The sequence below is a fragment of the Cervus elaphus genome, chromosome 27, assembly GCF_910594005.1.
Source record: "Cervus elaphus chromosome 27, mCerEla1.1, whole genome shotgun sequence".
NCBI classification, from domain to species: domain Eukaryota; kingdom Metazoa; phylum Chordata; class Mammalia; order Artiodactyla; family Cervidae; genus Cervus; species Cervus elaphus.
In genome coordinates, this window is record NC_057841.1 from 31,619,296 (window position 1) to 31,637,648 (window position 18,353).

Sequence of the window (18,353 nt, forward strand, 5' to 3'; positions counted from 1 at the left end):
CTTGATGAAAAAAGAAACCTTACCCCTAAAGTCAATACATTCTCTTTTATACTTAAGCTTTTTTGATTAATTTCTGTACCTGGCTATCTTAAAGCCACAGCTAATAAATTTATTGAAAAAGATATACTTTCCCAAAGCCAAGGATTCATTAGATTTCATTTCTATTATCATACTCAAAATAGTCCTAAGCATTCATAATACATAATTATAACCCATGACCTCTCCAACTAAATATGTACCAGTTGTTTAATCTGACAGACCTATCTCCAAACAATACTTGTTTTTTCTTTCACATACTCCCACTGGTCTCCCATCTGTTAATGTGTGCTTTTCTAAATGTCTTCTAGCCCTTTACAAAGTCTCTCTCTGCATTCTCCCAGATTTCTCTTTTGATCACCAGCCTCACCTAATAAACACACGAATAAAGTAACAAAATCAATCCAGCCTGATTTCTTTGTTCTCATCCCAAAGCACAAGCTCCATGCAGAGCGACAGTTACTTAAAGCAAGTTTGTTTGAAGAAATATATTTACTCCATTTACTGGAACTGATTACTTCTATGTCTGAGATGGTATGGAAGCAATTGTAGAAAATATTCTTACACAGAGGACTTTCCCAAGCTGGAAATCCAGGCTCAGGGAATGAGTGCTCTGAGATCTTGATTCAATCGCTCCGGTTGCCACACCTGATGATGAAAGTCCCTCTGAGCCCGTTACGTTCTTGCTTCAACCAGCAAACTTCTGGCCTGCGGGCAAGAATTAACTTCCAGGAGAATCATGTTTCTGGGTGTCTGGTGAGCCATGTAGAAGTCAAGGGGCTTTAAGCCGAGCAGAAGAGAGAAAGGAGGAGTCAGGGTCCAGAAATCATTATCTTGTCTCACTGTTTATGGCTGCAAAGGATCCTGCCTGCCACAGGCTCTAATCCCAGCTATGTGCTCACAGCAACTGTTTCCCTTTCTAATTTCATTTTCAGTGCTTTATGTATTCATATTTTATGATCTGAACCATTTCTTGCCATTGTTTGCACACATCTCCAAACTACCATTTAGAGGGGAAGGTATTTTGTTTTCATTCGTCTTTAATTAAATAAATATTTTTAGCTCAATTTATGTTCTGTTGATCTTTTGTTTTATTCCCAAATAAACTGAAAGAGCATTTCTAGTGCTGGAAATATCATGGCTGAAGATGTATTCTTACTCTCTACCTGTATGTCCCTACATTGAATAAGCTCATAAATAAAGATAATTTGTATATTCCATGCTCCAATCAGACATACTGAGACAGACTAGCAAAGAAAAGGAAATCAGTATGAATACTGGTTGGGGCTTCCAGGTGGGTCAGTGATAAAGTATCTGCCTGCAATGCAAGAACGTGGGTTTGATCTCTGGGTCGAAAGATCCTCTGGAGAAGAAAACGGCAACCCACTCTAGTATTCTTGCTTGGAGAATCCTTTGGACAGAGGAGCCTGGTGGGCTACAGTCCATGGGGTCTCAAAGAATCAGACATGACTGAAACAACCTAGCATGCACAAACATGAGAAATAAATACAGTGAGTAGCAGGTGTCCAATAAATGGTAGCTATTACAGTTCTTGGTCTTTTAAATAGATCAATTTGGTTACCAAATAAAAATTCTAAAGTAATTTTCTCACAATTTAAGAATAAGATTTCACAATTTTTCACCCCCCTCACTCTGATATGCAGAGAACATGTAACTATTTATTTTGATTACAGCGAATATAATCCTGCTAAGCTATTTCATGACCTGTCTTCATCCATCCAGACAAGAGATGAATTATTCTTGGGTGGGCTTCACTCTAAATATTTGCTGTTTTGTGAAGCTCACATCCTTCTTTCAGTAATTCCCAACTCTTCTAAATATTTTTTTCTCTTCCATTTGCCTATCTTTCTCAATGTCTTTTGTGATTTCTCCTCATCCACTCAACCATTAAATGCTAATTCCTCAAGACTTGGTTCTCAGCTTATTTTCTGCTCCCAGGATAATTTCTTTTGATATCATGCTCTCGCATAACTTGGATTATCATTTGTTCATGACCACTACCAATCCAATCCATTCTTCTTATCTTGACCCCACACTCCTATGTCTCTACTCAAGACTCAATCTGAATATCCTAGACAACACAAATGTGGGATGGCCAACCACTTCAAACAGGATCCTTTCCCCAAGCCTCCTACTCCTCTTCCAGCTTCCCTATTCTGTAAATTGTTCCACTATGCACTCAATAGTTCTTTAGAAAAACAGGAGTCATTCTTGACCCATCCCTCTTTTGTAACACCTCCATCCAATGAAGTGCCAAGTTCACTTCTCTCTAGTTCCACCGCTGTTCTCATTGTCTAATCGATCATACTCTCAGGTAGATTATTGTTAAGGCTTGCCATTCTTTCTAATTAGGTATAAAGAATCTTTGCTATTGAGTTCTGGAAAATGAAAGATGTAGTGTGTGGAGGTGGGGTGGGGCAGAGAGTAGGAAAATAATGAAAACAAAAAAAAATTATCTTTCTCGTATCAAAATAAACATGGGTGCAATGGAGAAATGTCTCCTCAGTTTTCTGTTGCATATGGAGCCAAGGTTTGTGGATCAGATTGCAGCCTGTGGGGAAAGGAATAAAGCATCTCCCACCATCCTTCTGGCCAGTGGGCTGGTTCTCCCTAACACAGCCGCGCATGTGTCATTATAAATCATGATTGCAATTCGTCTTTCAGCTCCATTGGTTTTATAATGTGGAAAATTCTTGGCAGGTTTTGGCAATAGGGTGTCTACAAAAGTTAATTTTCATGGCATGAGGGTTTTTCATTTGTTATGAATATCAGGAGGGGATTGGGAGAAGATGAGTCATGAATTACTGGTCAGACCCAGTTGGACTCCAAATGTCCATGTTACCTGTTTTACCAATACATTATTTTCACAGTCCTTATCAACATTGTCAGGAAAGAAGGAAAGAAATCAGTCCATGACAGCAAATGATTGCTTGACTAAATTGTTCTTCGTGTAGCCTAGCTCTTATATTGAATTGACTAATTTGGTGGTTTCTGGGAGTTTATTTAAAAACAGTAGCTAATACTTGTAGCATTTCCTGTATGCCAGTCACTCTTCTAAGGGCTGTGCATACCAACTTATCCAACCCTCACACAGACCCTGTGAGATGAGTACCATTATTATGGTTATTTTACTCACCTAGAAAGCTGAAGCATCAGTTTAGTGACTTAATCAAGGTCAATCAGTCTGTGGCAGAACTGGAATTCAAGACCAGCTATCTGGCCAAAGAGTCCAAGCTCTCACATACAATGTTGCACTGTGGGTATTACTCCACTTTATAGATCTTTCACAGGCATTTGTATACCACTTTTGCTAACATTTAGTCTTAAATATACACTTTCTCAAACATGACCCTTCCTAGTAAAAAGAGATTTGATTTGCAACTTGTATGGTATGGAGTTTATGCCTTCATAAAGATACTGCATTTGTTTCTTTGCAGAGCTCACATAGTTACTCAGCACTATTTTCCAACGTGTCTTAAAGATGGAATTCAAACTGTGTATACAAAATATGTATATATTATTTTATCTTTTATGCAAATAAATATTAAATCTATAGGATTTCTTTCAATTTACCATATTTAAAGAATTGTTATCTTCCCCAGTGTTTAAAATTCTAGCCTTAGAAAGGAGGTGTTATTGAATCAATGACCAGGGTCCATTGATGAATAGAAGCATCTTCTTATCAAGCTGAGGGTTGATAACTGAGTCAGAACTACTATAAAGACCATGTGCCCTTTTAAAAATATAGGTAAAATGCTCATAGTCATCTCCAGTGTTCTGAAAGTTGGTGATTTTTTAAAGCGCAAATGAAAATGGATTGATATTAACAAATAGGATCTGCAACTTTTTCCAGTGTTATCTATGAAGTCAAATACTGTGGCCTAAATATTACTGTTTATACAGGAGCTTAAAATTGAATAACATAATAGATTTATCATCTGCTTCCTGGCTTAAATTGATAATTGAGTAATATAGCCATAGTTACTCATCTGTGGGTAAGGTTTTGTAAGCTCTCTCATTCAGTCTAAAGGGAAAAGAATAGATGTTGGGCTTGGCCAGTCTTTTTCTCCTACAATAAAATGTAGATAGACTAGTTTAGTAGAATATAAAAAGTGATGTTTCAGTGACTTGTCTATAATATCAGGAGTGAGAATGCTCCAAATTCGTTTATTTGCAGAGTGATCCAAAAGCAGTCCTCATGTAAAACTTAAAATGACAGCAAGAAAGAGAGCATCCGTCTATTTCAAATATTATTATAGGGAGTTTGGGATCAGATGATTAATAATAGATGAAGTAGAAAAGGAAAATTTCTGTTCCATTTCTTTAACTGTCTTAATGCAACAGTTGTGTGAAACTAAATAATATTCAAGAAGTGCTATAATAAGGCTTTGTATTTAAATCACTTTATAAAGATTAATATATTGTCCTAGGACACCTGATTGGTATTGATTTCCAGGCCCTGATCTCAGTAAACATGAAAACAATGTGACCTCACCTAGGTGACTATTTAATTCACAACATTCATAAAAGGTTTGAGGGTAATGTGATGTGTATTAAGAACCCAACAAGCCAGAAGCATAAGATTCAGACCCGAAGAAGCTTAACTGTGTAAGAATTCAGAAAATCAAAACAAAACGAAACAGCAGTTAGAAGTTATGATGTCCTCTCCACATTTTACATTAGTAATCGTGTGTTGTTTAACAGCATTAAGAAAGCGAGGAAAAGAAAATACTCTGGTAACTTCTACATCACTGCATTATGATATAGTATTACATACACTGCAATATATATATTTTAGCCTTTATACATCAGTTGTTGCCCAACAATTATCTTATGGAATAGTCACAAATCTTCTGAAAAAATGGGTAAGGAACAGGATCTGAAAACTTTATTCTAGGTCACCTAGAGGAGGTCACTAGCCTCAGACATCTTTCAGAGAGCTAACCTCAGAGACTTGGAGGATGAGAGGTAAGAGGTGTTGGGTCATAGACTGTGATGGATGTATATCCTAAAGGGAAAAAAAATCCATCATTAGAAGTCACAGTTCAGTTTTTTTTACCAACCATCTGACTTGAGGAGCTTAAAAAATTCAACTTAAAAAAACTTGTCATCATAAATGTAAATTACAAATTTAAAAATGATTTTAAATTTGTTAATAAGAGAGTGACAAAATATGGCATTGTATCCATATAGATGCATTAAGGCAATATCAATAACCTCAGATAAAAGCAGATGACACTAGCCTTATGGCAGAAAGTGATGAGGAACTGAAGAGTCTCTTGATGAAGCTGAAAGAGGAGAATGAAAAAGCTGGCTTAAAACTCAACATTCAAAAAACTAAGATCATGGCATTCGGTGCCATCACTTCACAGCAAATAGATGGGGAAACAATGAAAATAGTGACAGACTTTATTTTCTTGGTCTCCAAAATCACTGCAGATGGTGACTGCAGCCATGAAATTAAAAGACACTTGTTCCTTGGAAGAAAAGCTATGACAAACATATTAAAATAGACAGCATATTTAAAAGCAGAGACAGTACTTTGCTGAGAGCCATATAGACAAAGCTATGGTTTGGCCAGTAATCGTGTATGGATGTGAGAGTTGGACTATAAAGAAAGCTGAGCACCAAAGAATTGATGCTTTTGAACTGTGGTGTTGGAGAAGACTCTTGAGAGTCCCTTGGACACCAAGGAGATCAAACCAGTCCATCCTAAAGGAAATCAGTCCTAAATATTCATTGGAAGGACTGATGCTGAAGCTCTAATACTTTGGCCACCTGATGTGAAGAACTGACTCCTGAGAAAAGACCCTGATGTTGGGGAAGATTGAAGGCAGGAGGAAAAGGGAACAACAGAGGATGAGATGATTGGATGGCACCACCAACTTGATGGACATGAGTTTTGGCAAGCTCCAAGAGTTGGTGATGGTCAGGAGGCCTGGTGTGCTGCAGTCCATGGGGTCGCAAAGAGTTGGACATGACTGAGCAACTGAACTGAACTGATAGGATTAACTAACTAACTAATTAGTTAATGTATTACTATTATTTTTTGGCTGTCCCTCCTGGGCAAGGGGGATCTTAGTTCCACAACCAGGGATAGAACCTGAGTGCCCTGCAATGAAAGTGCGGAGTCTTAACCACTGGACCACCAAGGAAGTCCCCTAATGTATTATTCTTTAATAAAATTCTAGAACACTATAAAAAGAGTCAAACAATCAAGATTATAATTAGGAATTACCTAGAATCCTTTTCAAGACTGAAACAGTTCATGATAATAAAGAAATATCCTGACTCTGTTTCTTGAAGCCAGGTGAGAAAGGATTTAAACACTAAGGGAAAAGTCTTTTATCATGGTTACAAGCAAGCAAATTTGGAATCTGATAGATTTAGCTTTAGGTTCAAACTTCATAGTTCTGAGCTTGAGAACTAGAGCAAGTTAAGTACTCTCTCTGAGCTTCAACTTTCTCGTTTGTAAAATAGGAATAAAACACAGCACCACCTCACAGGTGGAAACAATCAGCAGAGGATTCAGTACATCATAAGAATTAACCATTTTCTAATCCCCCCTATTTCCCATCCTCAGGCGACTGCCCTCTTTAGTTCCTCACCCTACCCCACTTATGCCAATAATCCTCATTTCTTATTTAGAATTATGGTTTCCACACTGCAGAACTTTAGGGGAGTGAGTCACATTGCCTTCCTGTGACTGATGCTCCCCTGGTATGTGTGATCCCAGAGCCCTATAAGTCAGAATGTAAATGTTTAGGCAAATAGCTATCTATTTGAATAGTTGTCACACTAAAGAGGTTGAGAAACTATTGATCCTATTCTCCCTGCATATCACATTATTATAGTTGCTCTTAAAGATACAGTGGAGACTCTATTGCTTCCTTCCAGTCTGAAAATTTGCCAAAAAAATGTTATCCTAGAATAATAATTGTTTAATCTTTGTCCAGTGCTCAACATACATCTTTAGCCTTAGGTAGTTGGCATCTCCAGATGGTATCTCCAATATTTTTCTCCTACTATGCTCATGCCTGCCACATGCCTAGACTCACATTATTGTTAACTGAAGCATCTCCTGCATTCCCATGTGATTCTTATTCATCCTTTATGGTTCAGCTTTTCCATGAGCCACTTCTGATTATGTTGATCTATCCCTTCTTTGATCCTTTGCCCATTGTTAATTAGCAAATATCCTGTTGGAATTATTCTCAAATAGCTTGATGTGAGCTGAGCTGTTTGGTTTCCAAGTTTTGGGGGAAGCCAAAGATAAAATCCATTGCCGGAAGACCACCAAGAAAGTACTATTTGCATAAGCTATAGTTCTTCTGAAATTCACTGATATTTCAAGACTACCTCTTTGATGTGTCACTACAAAAACGTGGTCGCAATAAGCTCACAGCACTGTGTAACAATATGCCATCAGTTTCAGAAACTAAGAATTTTTATGATTGCTCCAGGCTTCTGTTTCTCAGAATCCAGGTTCTTGATCATTGACTTCTTGTGATTAGGTAATGTGGGGCTGAAATCTCAGAACCCAACAAAACAATCTTTAATTAGTAAGTCGGGGCATTCAAAAGCAAGAGAAATGGAAATAAATGTTCTCCAGTGTCAAAATTGGTAAGAAGACCACCACTGATCCAGATATCTTTCTGAAACTACTGGTTGCTGAAAAAAACCTATATCACAGAAATTCTCCTAATTAGCTTCATTTTCTTAATTAGGTAATGTTTTCAGGTGCACTGTGTTATAAACTTCCTTGCCATCAAAATGATGAGTAAATTATAGGCACTGAAGTCAACCTTTCTAGTCACTAATACTTCTTTCTATTCCTCTGACACAGCAAAATAACATGATAGCCCTGTTCTGTCTCTGCTTTGGGTTCAAAGACCGGGATCTGTGAGTGGTACCTGGGAGTCTTTGTACCAAGTCTGCTTGCAATTCTTCCTGTTTGAGACCTAGGAACAAGGATATGCTATCTGACTACCCCTGCTGCGTGTGCATGTACACAGACACGCGCATACACACACAGAATATTCATAGTGTCACAGACAGTCGTTCTGACTCTGCAACCCCATCGACTGTAGCCTGTCAGGCTTATCTGTCTGTGGGATTCTGGCAAGAATACTGGAGGGCATAACCATCCCTTCTCCAGGGGAATCTTCCCAACCCAGGGATCGAATCCAGGTCTCCTACATTACAGGCAGATTCTTTACTGTCTGAGCCACAGGGAAGCCCAATGATACATAATATATACAATATAATACATAAAATATCCAGTATACTTGGCTGTCTACTGTTTGAGCCTTGTCATTTCTTCCATGCATGAACATTCACATGCCGCTTTCTAGATTTCTTTGTGAATACCTTGAGTCTGGCAGGTCTCTGTGGGAGAATCACACTCCTAACCTTATTTCCCTGAGCCATTCATTGTTTCTCCAGCGACTGGTAAGATTTTGCTGGAATCCATGTGATTCATTCAGGAGTTTTAGCTGTGGACGCAATGGGCAAAGTCTTGACTTTGCCCTTGTCTGAGGCTGTCACTCAAAGGGTCCCTCAGTTTTATCTTGTACTGATTTGATGAGAATCAATAACATCATTCAAGCCTGCAGGTCCCTGATTTCCTGAGCTGTCAAAGTGCTCTTTTATTCCTGCTTGTAAACAGGCCAATCTTTCTTGTTTGCTTTTTTGAGACCACCTCTTCGTTGCATTACCTTTTAAGAAAAAAAAAAAATATCCAGTGGTAACTAACTCATGTTATGGTCTCATTTCCTACTTGAAAAAACAACAACGACAACAAACCCTAAACTAATAACCTCATTGTGGATTCCACAGTGACACACAGATAAAGAAACCGCCTGCAATGCAGGAAACATGGATTCAGTCTCTGGGTTGGGAAGGTCCCCTGGAGAAGGAAATGGCAACCCACTCTAGGATTTCTGCCTGGAAAATTCCATGGACATAGAAGCCTGGCAGATTACAGTCCATGGAAGTCTATAGGGTTGCAAAGAGTCGGACATGACTTAGCGACTAAACATCAAGTTCATTAGGGACACTATTTACCTTTTACTTTATTGCAATCAGTAGTTTTTTCCAAGATATTTTCCCATAGTGTAACATCAATGGCCATTTTTCCAGCTTCATAGAACTTTTTCACTACCTATAACCCAGTTTCCAAAGCCAGCACCTCTCAGTGTGGATTTGGTTGTTACCACATCCACTTCTATCTTTGATTTCTATATTTTTCAGGATGAGGACAGAGGTTCTGCTGCAGTTATAAACTCCTTGCAGCTGATGAGTGGAACAACCCATCCCAAAGATGTGCGGTAGTGTGGCACTTGCGGCTTGCTTTGGCCTTGGACTTCAGAACACGTGGGATCAGGGCCCCAGGGTTCCTACCTAGAAGCCCACATGACTGCCAGGGCTCCTCTGGCTTCAATGAGACTCCAGATTTGCAGCCTGGGGAATGTGCCGTGTACACCTGTGTTTGGCTTGGCCTCTCTTCCTGACACTTGGCTGCACTGTGACTCTGAATGCGGGGGTGGAAAGGGGGTGAGTCATCCACAAGCTTTGGGGTTTGCCTGACAGATGGTGTGAGGCAGACAGCTCATGGAGAAGTGTGGAACCTGGGCCTCTGGCACCTGGAGTGCACAGATATTTCTCAGACCTAGACTTGCCTGCCAAGTACCCATAGATCTCCCAGGATCATAAGAAATCACTTCCTCTGGGAGCTGTGGTCTCAGGGACAGTGCGTCCTGCGTGGTGAGGCTGTTCTCTGAGCGGCTGCTGACATTCAGCCCATCTTAGCCCATCCTCTCCTTCAATGCCCCTCATCAGGACCCATATTACTCCCCGACACACCTGAAGCCTGAAGTCCCATAGTGTCCTGGGAGCTCCAACTCTGCCCTAAAGAAAAGGCCTTTGCTTTTATGCCAAAAAATAATATTTTAAAAATTGAGACATAATTGACATAAAAGATTACCTTAGTTTCACTTGTACAACATAATGGCTTGATATTTGTATATATTGTTCGATGGCCATGACAATGTCTAATTAACATCTAACACCACACTTAGTTATAATTTGGTTACAATTTTCCTTATGATTGCATCTTTTCATATTTACTCCCTTAAAACCTTTCAAAAATATGATGCAGTAGTATTAACTATAATCACATTACACTACATTCCCAGGACTTTTTTTTTTAATAACTGAAAGTTTGTAGCTTTTGACTACTTTCACCCATTTTATGCCCCCACCTTCTCTCTGGCAATCACTAATCTGTTCTCTGTATCTGTGAGGTGTTTTGTTTCATTTTGTTTTCAGATTTCACAGGTAAGAGAGCTCATATGGTATGCATCTTTCTCTGTCTTGACTTATATCACTTGGTATAATGTCCTTACGGTCCATCCATGGACCTTAACAAATGACAAGACTTCTTTGTTTTTTTTATTAGTCCCATCTATCAGTGATTTACATTAAAAAAAAATACAAATATATATATCAATCTCTTTGAGTTGGATGAGTCTCTGATTCATGTTTTCTTCACTCCAGGACATTGAGAATGATCTTCTTCATTAGACTTCATGGTCCATTGGCCCAAGTAAGCAGTATGGCATTGCTTGATGTCCACAGAGTACAGAGACCTGGTCTCCTGCAGAGAAGTGCGTGTAGGGCAGGAGAACACTAATTACAGCCCCAGTATGACAAGTTGTCCCAGGCACCATGTCTAACATGCCCAGATCCATTTAGCTGTTCAGGATTCACTCACTACAACTCACAGATCACCTCTTAAGGGGACATCTTATGTGAGGGACAGATGTGATCAGGGATGTCTTAAAGGAAATGCCAGACATGTTTTTGCTGCAGAGGCCTTAACAAACACATGTTGTCCGTGGATCCTAGTAGTTCTTGCTGTAAAATTGCCTAGTGGATGCAAATAAGCCACAACCATGCCATCTATATCATGCTTTACCATCTTATCAAGATGAATTTCACTCTGTTTGGTTTTCCTTAAAGAAGTTTGCCTTGCCTCACGTGATGGCAACCTCTTGTGCATTACAAAGCAGAGTTCTATAGCCACAGAAACAAGAAGATGTACCAGGATTTGGCCTTTGCATAAAAGGAAATTTTGAAACATTATCTTTATATTTTCAGTCCCCTATAAATCAAAGTCTTCTCTTTCTGAAATTTCTTTTACAAAGCGTGTAATTTGCCCCTAACCTACCTTTCCCATCACTGTGCAGCAATAAGAATTAGAGCCTGACTTCTATAAAATTAAATGAAATGAAGATAATATATACACTCCTTTTTCTCACATGAAAAGTGAAATGTCAGAGCCTCATCTTGGTATTTTTTCCCCTTTTCTCAAAAAAAAAAGAAAAACTTAACTGTACCAATGCACCCACTGATTGACCCGCATGAATCAGCATCTCACAAGGCCTTGCTGTGCCTGGCATCTATCTTGTTCTCCAGAAGTGCTCAGAAAATTAATGTGAAGATGATGAAATTCAGAAATGCTTTTACAGCTACTGTGCCAAATCCATTTTTGTGTTAGGTTTCTAAATATTAATTTAACCAACAAGATTCTCACTCTTTGCTTTTTGGTGTGTGATTATGTCTTAACCTTTTCAACCTTGTACTCCAGATTTTCTGCCATCAAATTATAACCAATTTCCTTTGTCATAAGATCTGATGATTTTTATCTTCAGTTCTTTCATTTTCTCTACCTCCTTGCCCCTGCTGGAGCTTGAACAAGAAGCTTTTAAATGTCTAATGAGAGAAAGATATTTGAATACTACTTTATTCTCAAACATGAATTAACAGAACCAGTGTCATTACTTAGATGCTACAGAAAATTGTGATTCCCAGTACATGATACCTTTCAAAAGATAAAGTTTCAAGATTGGACTTTAAATCCTCAAAGTTAGAATACAATGGAAATTCTTTTGATCTATTTCTTCAACACCAAACACAACAGATTGAAGATGAGGTAGATAAGATTTTAAATTGAGGTATAACTGGGGAGCTTTCAGATTAATAGAGAAAGGCATTTGCCAGGGACTTCATTCTTCCCCACACAGAAAGGAAATGAGACCTCAGTGAATGATTTTCGTCTTCAATGGAATCAAGTACCCAGGTGAAACTGTAGAACAATCCATAGATGCCTGATCAAAATGTCCGTATTCTCTGTGAGTCTCATGCAGGCATTAAACTATATTTAACATGCTCTGAAGCATGGTGATACACAGAAAAACAAGTGAACTTGTGTCAAAATCCTGAGCCAGCATCAGATACTCATGTATTTTAATGACTATTTCCCAGTGGAATTTATCGACTCCCAAGTTTGTTTTTGAGCATGCAAGCATAGTCGTATTAGAATGCAAAAATGATTTCTCGCACGTATTTGAAGTTTTTGCCTTTAATAAAGACACAATAACAGCCCAATGATAACTGCAAATTACCATGTGATTGATGTTTAATGTCATTACTCCTTGTCAAGGTTCAGGATAAACTCTACAGATCCTTTCAACTCATGATCTTTCATCTACAACTAAGAAAACATTTAACAGTGGAAACTATCTTTATGGAACTCAGATATTAGAAAATGAGCCATGTTGCAGTATTAAAGTATTTTAAAGGATAAAACTGCAACTTTTTAAAAGTATTGAAATGTTCAGTTTACACAGGACATCAGTTAGGGGGGGTGAGGTCATGCTCCAGTGACCACAAACCCAGTTCTCAATGTCTTAACACAGCAAAGGTTTATGCTCATGATACATGTCATCATGGGTTGACTAGGGGTCACTGTTTGGTTTGCTCTTAGTGGAGGACCTTGGCTGATGGAAGGATCACTATCTGAAACTCTGCTGGGTCCTTAGAAGAAAGAAAAAAGAAATTAGAAGGGTGTCACATTAACAATTAAATTTAATTTAATTTAATCCTTTTTGGTCACATCAAGGCACATAATACATTACCAACAAGAAGGCCAGGGATATACTCCTATGAGAGCTTTCCAAGGGGTTCAGTGGTAAAGAATCCACCTGCCAAGCAGGGGACATAGGTTCGATCCCTTGATCAGGAAGATGCTCCGAAGAAGGAAATGGCAACCCACTCCAATATTCTTGCCTGGAAAATCCTTGGACAGAGGAGCCTAGTGGGCTACAGTCCATGGGGTCGAAAAGAGTCAAACACAATTTAATGACTAAACAACAACAACACTCTTATGGTGTGCCTAAAAAGAGGAAAACCTGGGTTTTTAGCAAACTGTACTAAAAATTCCCACCTGAACATGTGGACCTTTCACAGAATTTCCGTTCAACAGGTGCTTTTTTTAAAACAAGTGAGCTGGATGGAGGACAGTCCCAAGGAAATGGTTATAAGGAATGAAGGTTTACAGTTTATTTTTACCAACCCGCTGAACTCAACAATGGAAACATTATACAATTTAGCAAGTAGAAAGCCATCTTCACCTCACCAGGCTTCTCTGTTCGGCCTCTGCTCCCTTCAATGGCTATGTCACACCTGGTAACGGGAGAAACTTGGTAAAGCGTATCAGTTCCTTCAAGTTTTTAAGACATCATTTATCTTCTTGACAAGTTATATGCTGCATTTCAGGCAATCCTAGATATTCAGAAAACCTTGCCAGGAAACAGAGACTAGAAATGAGCTCTTTCAAAATGAGACATCAAAAGTAAGTCCCTAAAATAATTTAACAAATTAATAACCCTAAATGGGTAGTTTAAGGGCTGGAATACATCTAATATGCTTGCTCTGTCAAAGAATCCTGTAGCCATGCAGTAGATAGACATGGAGACCCATGAAGGTCAGAAAACACCAGTTTTCCATTCACTGCTTCATTGAGGTTCACGGCTGCTGTCTAGTTCTCTGTATTAAACGATTTATTGAAGTGACTTTTCCCTGTCTTGACCCTTTTCTCTTCTCATGTGCAAAACATTGTGAAGGTTCAACAGTAGATTAAGGGAGAAACATATGGAGGGCTGTGTAACATGCAAAATTTTGTATTTAGAAAATAGCAAGTATGATAAAAGAGCTGAACATGAACAATATCACTTTAAAAAATAAATGATAAGGACTTCCCTTGCAGTCCAGTGGTTAACACTTCATCTTCCAATCCAGAGGGTATGGGTTCGATCCCTGGCTGGGAGGTAAGATCCCACATGCCTTGTGGCCAAAAAACCAAAACACAAAACAGAAGCAATAGTATAAGAAATTCAATAAAGACTACAAAATATATGATAAAGTTCTAAATCTGAAAGAATGTATATACTAAAGAGTGGATGGAAAAAACGAACACTGAAAAAAAATAAAACACTGGTGGTGACAGAACATGCTCCAGACAAAATAAGTTATTTTATTTTAAAAGGATTTAAAGCTTACTGTTAATGACTATTAATGTATTTAAAGCATGGAAACAAAAGAAATTTGGGCTTTATCCATGTCTACTTTGGACTAAATATATACCTTGGGCTATATTTGGATTGTTTGAATGAATCAATTTTTATCTTTCTAAACAGATTTTGAGATACTGTGTGAAAATAAGACTGTAAATTTAGATGGCTGGTGAAACAATAATTTATGTATTTTTTTCACTTTCTGAGTCCCTTTGTGTACCTACATGTTAGTAGTAACATGTTTTTAAGTTTGCCGATGCTTCTGTGTCTTAATTGCTCAGAACAGCAGGACACAGCATTGGGTGAGTGGAAAGAGAGGATGAGACCAAGTTTGCATGCTGGATACCACTTCAGCCAAGAGGGCTCTGCCGCTCTGTTCACTGGGAATTAGCATCTTGATCATATATAGAACCCATGGCGTTGGTATTGGTCTTAAAGAATAAATGAATGTATGTGCTTGCCCTTCAGGAGAGCCATGCTGGGGGGCAGCTGGCCCATCCTGCTGAGACAGCCCATTTCTTGGGTCCCTGCTAACATCACAGTGTTCATGGATCCCAGTGCACCTCTGTGGGGATACATAGGACTCAACAGTTCTATATGCACCTATGGTGAATAGATAGCGATGCTAGCTTTTCTTTTCACTCCAACACATAAAGGTACTTTATTTAGTAATGTGGCAGCTTGCATAGGGCAGAGAGAAAGGCTAAATCCTCCTGAATTGGGGCTAAAACAGTGAGAATATTTTTTCCCTCTCACAACTAAGTTTTATTAATTCTCTGACAGAAATACTTACTCTCTATGCATATTATGTTACATTATTTCACCCTAAAATTACTGCAACATTATCAATTCAAGCAGGATTGAGAATATGAAATATTAATAAGGTTACCACTCATCTAATTTTCAAAGGAATGTCTTAAATATAGGACAGGAACACACTCCCAGAATAGCTTAGGGCTTCTGAGCAGTGGAGAAGGACTCACAGAACAGTGACATAATGACTTAGGCTCTAAAATAAATGTGATCATATAAAATTCCAACAGGAGGTAAAATAGAACTTTTGCTTCTAGAATATATATGTTTAGGGCAAACCAGAAGTCAGGAAAAAAGAAGGTAATACATTTGGTGTGATCGATTCCCCAGGCTAACTCGTGTGCTAAAATAGGATTGGGTGGGTAGCTGCAGGACCTTGACTCAAGTTGATTCTGCCACCTAATATTGTATTAAGTTGGACAAAGTAATAAAACTGAGCTTTAGTTTTTTTCACCCATAAAGTGTAATGAGAATACAGTTGCCCCCTCACAGGGACGTTCCCATAAACAAAGGAGATTAAATATACAATAAGCAGTTTGAAAACTTTAAGGATGTATACATTCTATTATTACTCATATGAGCATTATTGTATTTTTCTGTATTGAGTTATATATTCTTTAAAGTTTAATAACACCATTCGTTCAAATGCTCATTCAGCTATTGTGCGACTATTTTCTGAGTACCTATCACCTCCGTGGTTTTACATTCTTAATGCACATTTGAATGTTAGAGAATAGGACTTCATGCATGTATAGAAAATGACATTTAACAACAGCAAAAAAAGAATTTAAACAGAGTTCAGGTTCTGAAATCTGACAGATCTGGGTTCAAATTCTGGATATGACCCATATGATCTGTGGAGAATCTAGGTAAAGTGCTCAAGTACATCTCATTTTGCTTACATGTAAAAAAGATAGGAATCAAATTATCTTCTTCATGTGACTATCATGAATAGTAAATGAAAAATCACATAAAGTGCCTAAAGTAGTGTCTAACATGTAGTACTATTCAATCATTTTTGTTATAATTTTTATAACAATTATCACTAAATTGTATTTTTAAGCACGAACTACAAATATGGGATAAATGTATATGAAATACTTTGGGAGTCAATATAAATTATGTTTATTATATGAACTTAATTTTAACTACTAGACTTCATGTAATTTTTCTGAGGAATTTAAAATTATGTTTTGTTCATTTCATCATAAATTATATTACAGTTTTTTTTCTCTAGAGACAGTCCCAAATCACTTACATTTCATCTTACATGCAGTCATTCTGCAAGAAAAATAGCAGAAGAAAGTAATGAGGTTTCTCATTTTTATACTTCCTTATTTCTATTTCCTTAAAATTAATCATTACTCATATACTTGTCTTGCCTCTCTCCCTACCTCATCCCACTGGGATGTCCACATACAGAAAGGTACTCTTGGGCCTGATTCCTCTCTTCTCTGCATTAAATACATTGACTCTTCTACAGTTTCCCTAGGAAAAAGCCCCATATTTGAAAAACAGAAAAGACACAGCCTTTGGAGTCTGGCAGATCCAAAGCAGGTCATTTTTAGAGCTGTGATCATAAGATAGTAATGTAAGGCTTGAATTAACAATTATGTGAAGTTTAACCTATGACTACTGTTGTATGGTATGATGGTTTCTGGTGACACAGGTAATGAAGGAAAATGTCCCAGCCTTCCAGGTAGATGATACAGAAGCTTTATCATCACTGGGTTCTTAGTAATGGTTCTGAGGATGTGGTCTTGACTGGCAATTGAATCCATGTAGTGAGGACGGAATGAGAATATGAGGATGACTTAAGACGAATGGTTTAAAGGTTATTTGTCAGCACATTAAGACACCCCAACGTTAGGACATTGCATATATGGAGTGATGCTTTCATTATTGGTAAAGTCAGTTTTTAATCATGTCAAAGAGGGCAATAAGTCCCATATTTCCTTTGATTATATTTGCTTGATTAATATTTTGGTAAGTTTACATTACTGAACATATTTTACTTGAAGTAGAATAAGAAGAGGTTTTAATAATTTTAGATATTATTATAAAATCTGATCCACTATTGAGACTTCTCATAGATAATCTACACCCATAGTATTTATATGAATAATTGAAAATATTAACAGTTCAGTGATATTTCATCAGTTATATAACCATTAGGAGTTGAGGTTGGTATACCTGAATCTCTCAAAAGATAAAAAATATCAAAGATTGAAATGCCATTTAAAAATTGTAAGTATTTTTAAGGCAAATATATGATTACAAATTTCTAACTTTTTTAAAAAGGATAATGCTACATAGAATTTTAATGTTTTGAATGATTCCTAGCCCCTATTTTGTTTTGCTTTGTTTTGTTTTTTCATTTATTTTTATTAGTTGGAGGCTAATTACGTCACAACATTTCAGTGGGTTTTGTCATACGCTGACATGAATCAGCCATGGATTTACATGTGTTCCCCATCCCGATTCCCCCTCCCACCTCCCTCCCCACCCCATCCCTCTGGGTCTTCCCAGTGTACCAGACCTAAGCACTTGTCTCATGCATCCAACCTGGGCTGGTGATCTGTTTCACCCTTGATAGTATACATGTTTCGATGCTATTCTCTAGAAACATCTCACCCTCGCCTTCTCCCACAGAGTCCAAAAGTCTGTTCTATACATCTGTGTCTCTTTTTCTGTTTTGCATATAGGGTTATTGTTACCATCTTTCTAAATTCCATATATATGCGTTAGTATACTGTATTGGTCTTTATCTTTCTGGCTTACTTCACTCTGTAAAATGGGCTCCAGTTTCATCCATCTCATTAGAACTGATTGAAATGAATTCTTCTTAATGGCTGAGTAATATTCCATGGTGTATATGTACCACAGCTTCCTTATCCATTCATCTGCTGATGGGCATCTAGGTTGCTTCCATGTCCTGGCTATTATAAACAGTGCTGCGATGAACATTGGGGTGCACGTGTCTCTTTCAGATCTGGTTTCCTCAGTGTGTATGCCCAGCAGTGGGATTGCTGGGTCATATGGCAGTTCTATTTCCAGTTTTTTAAG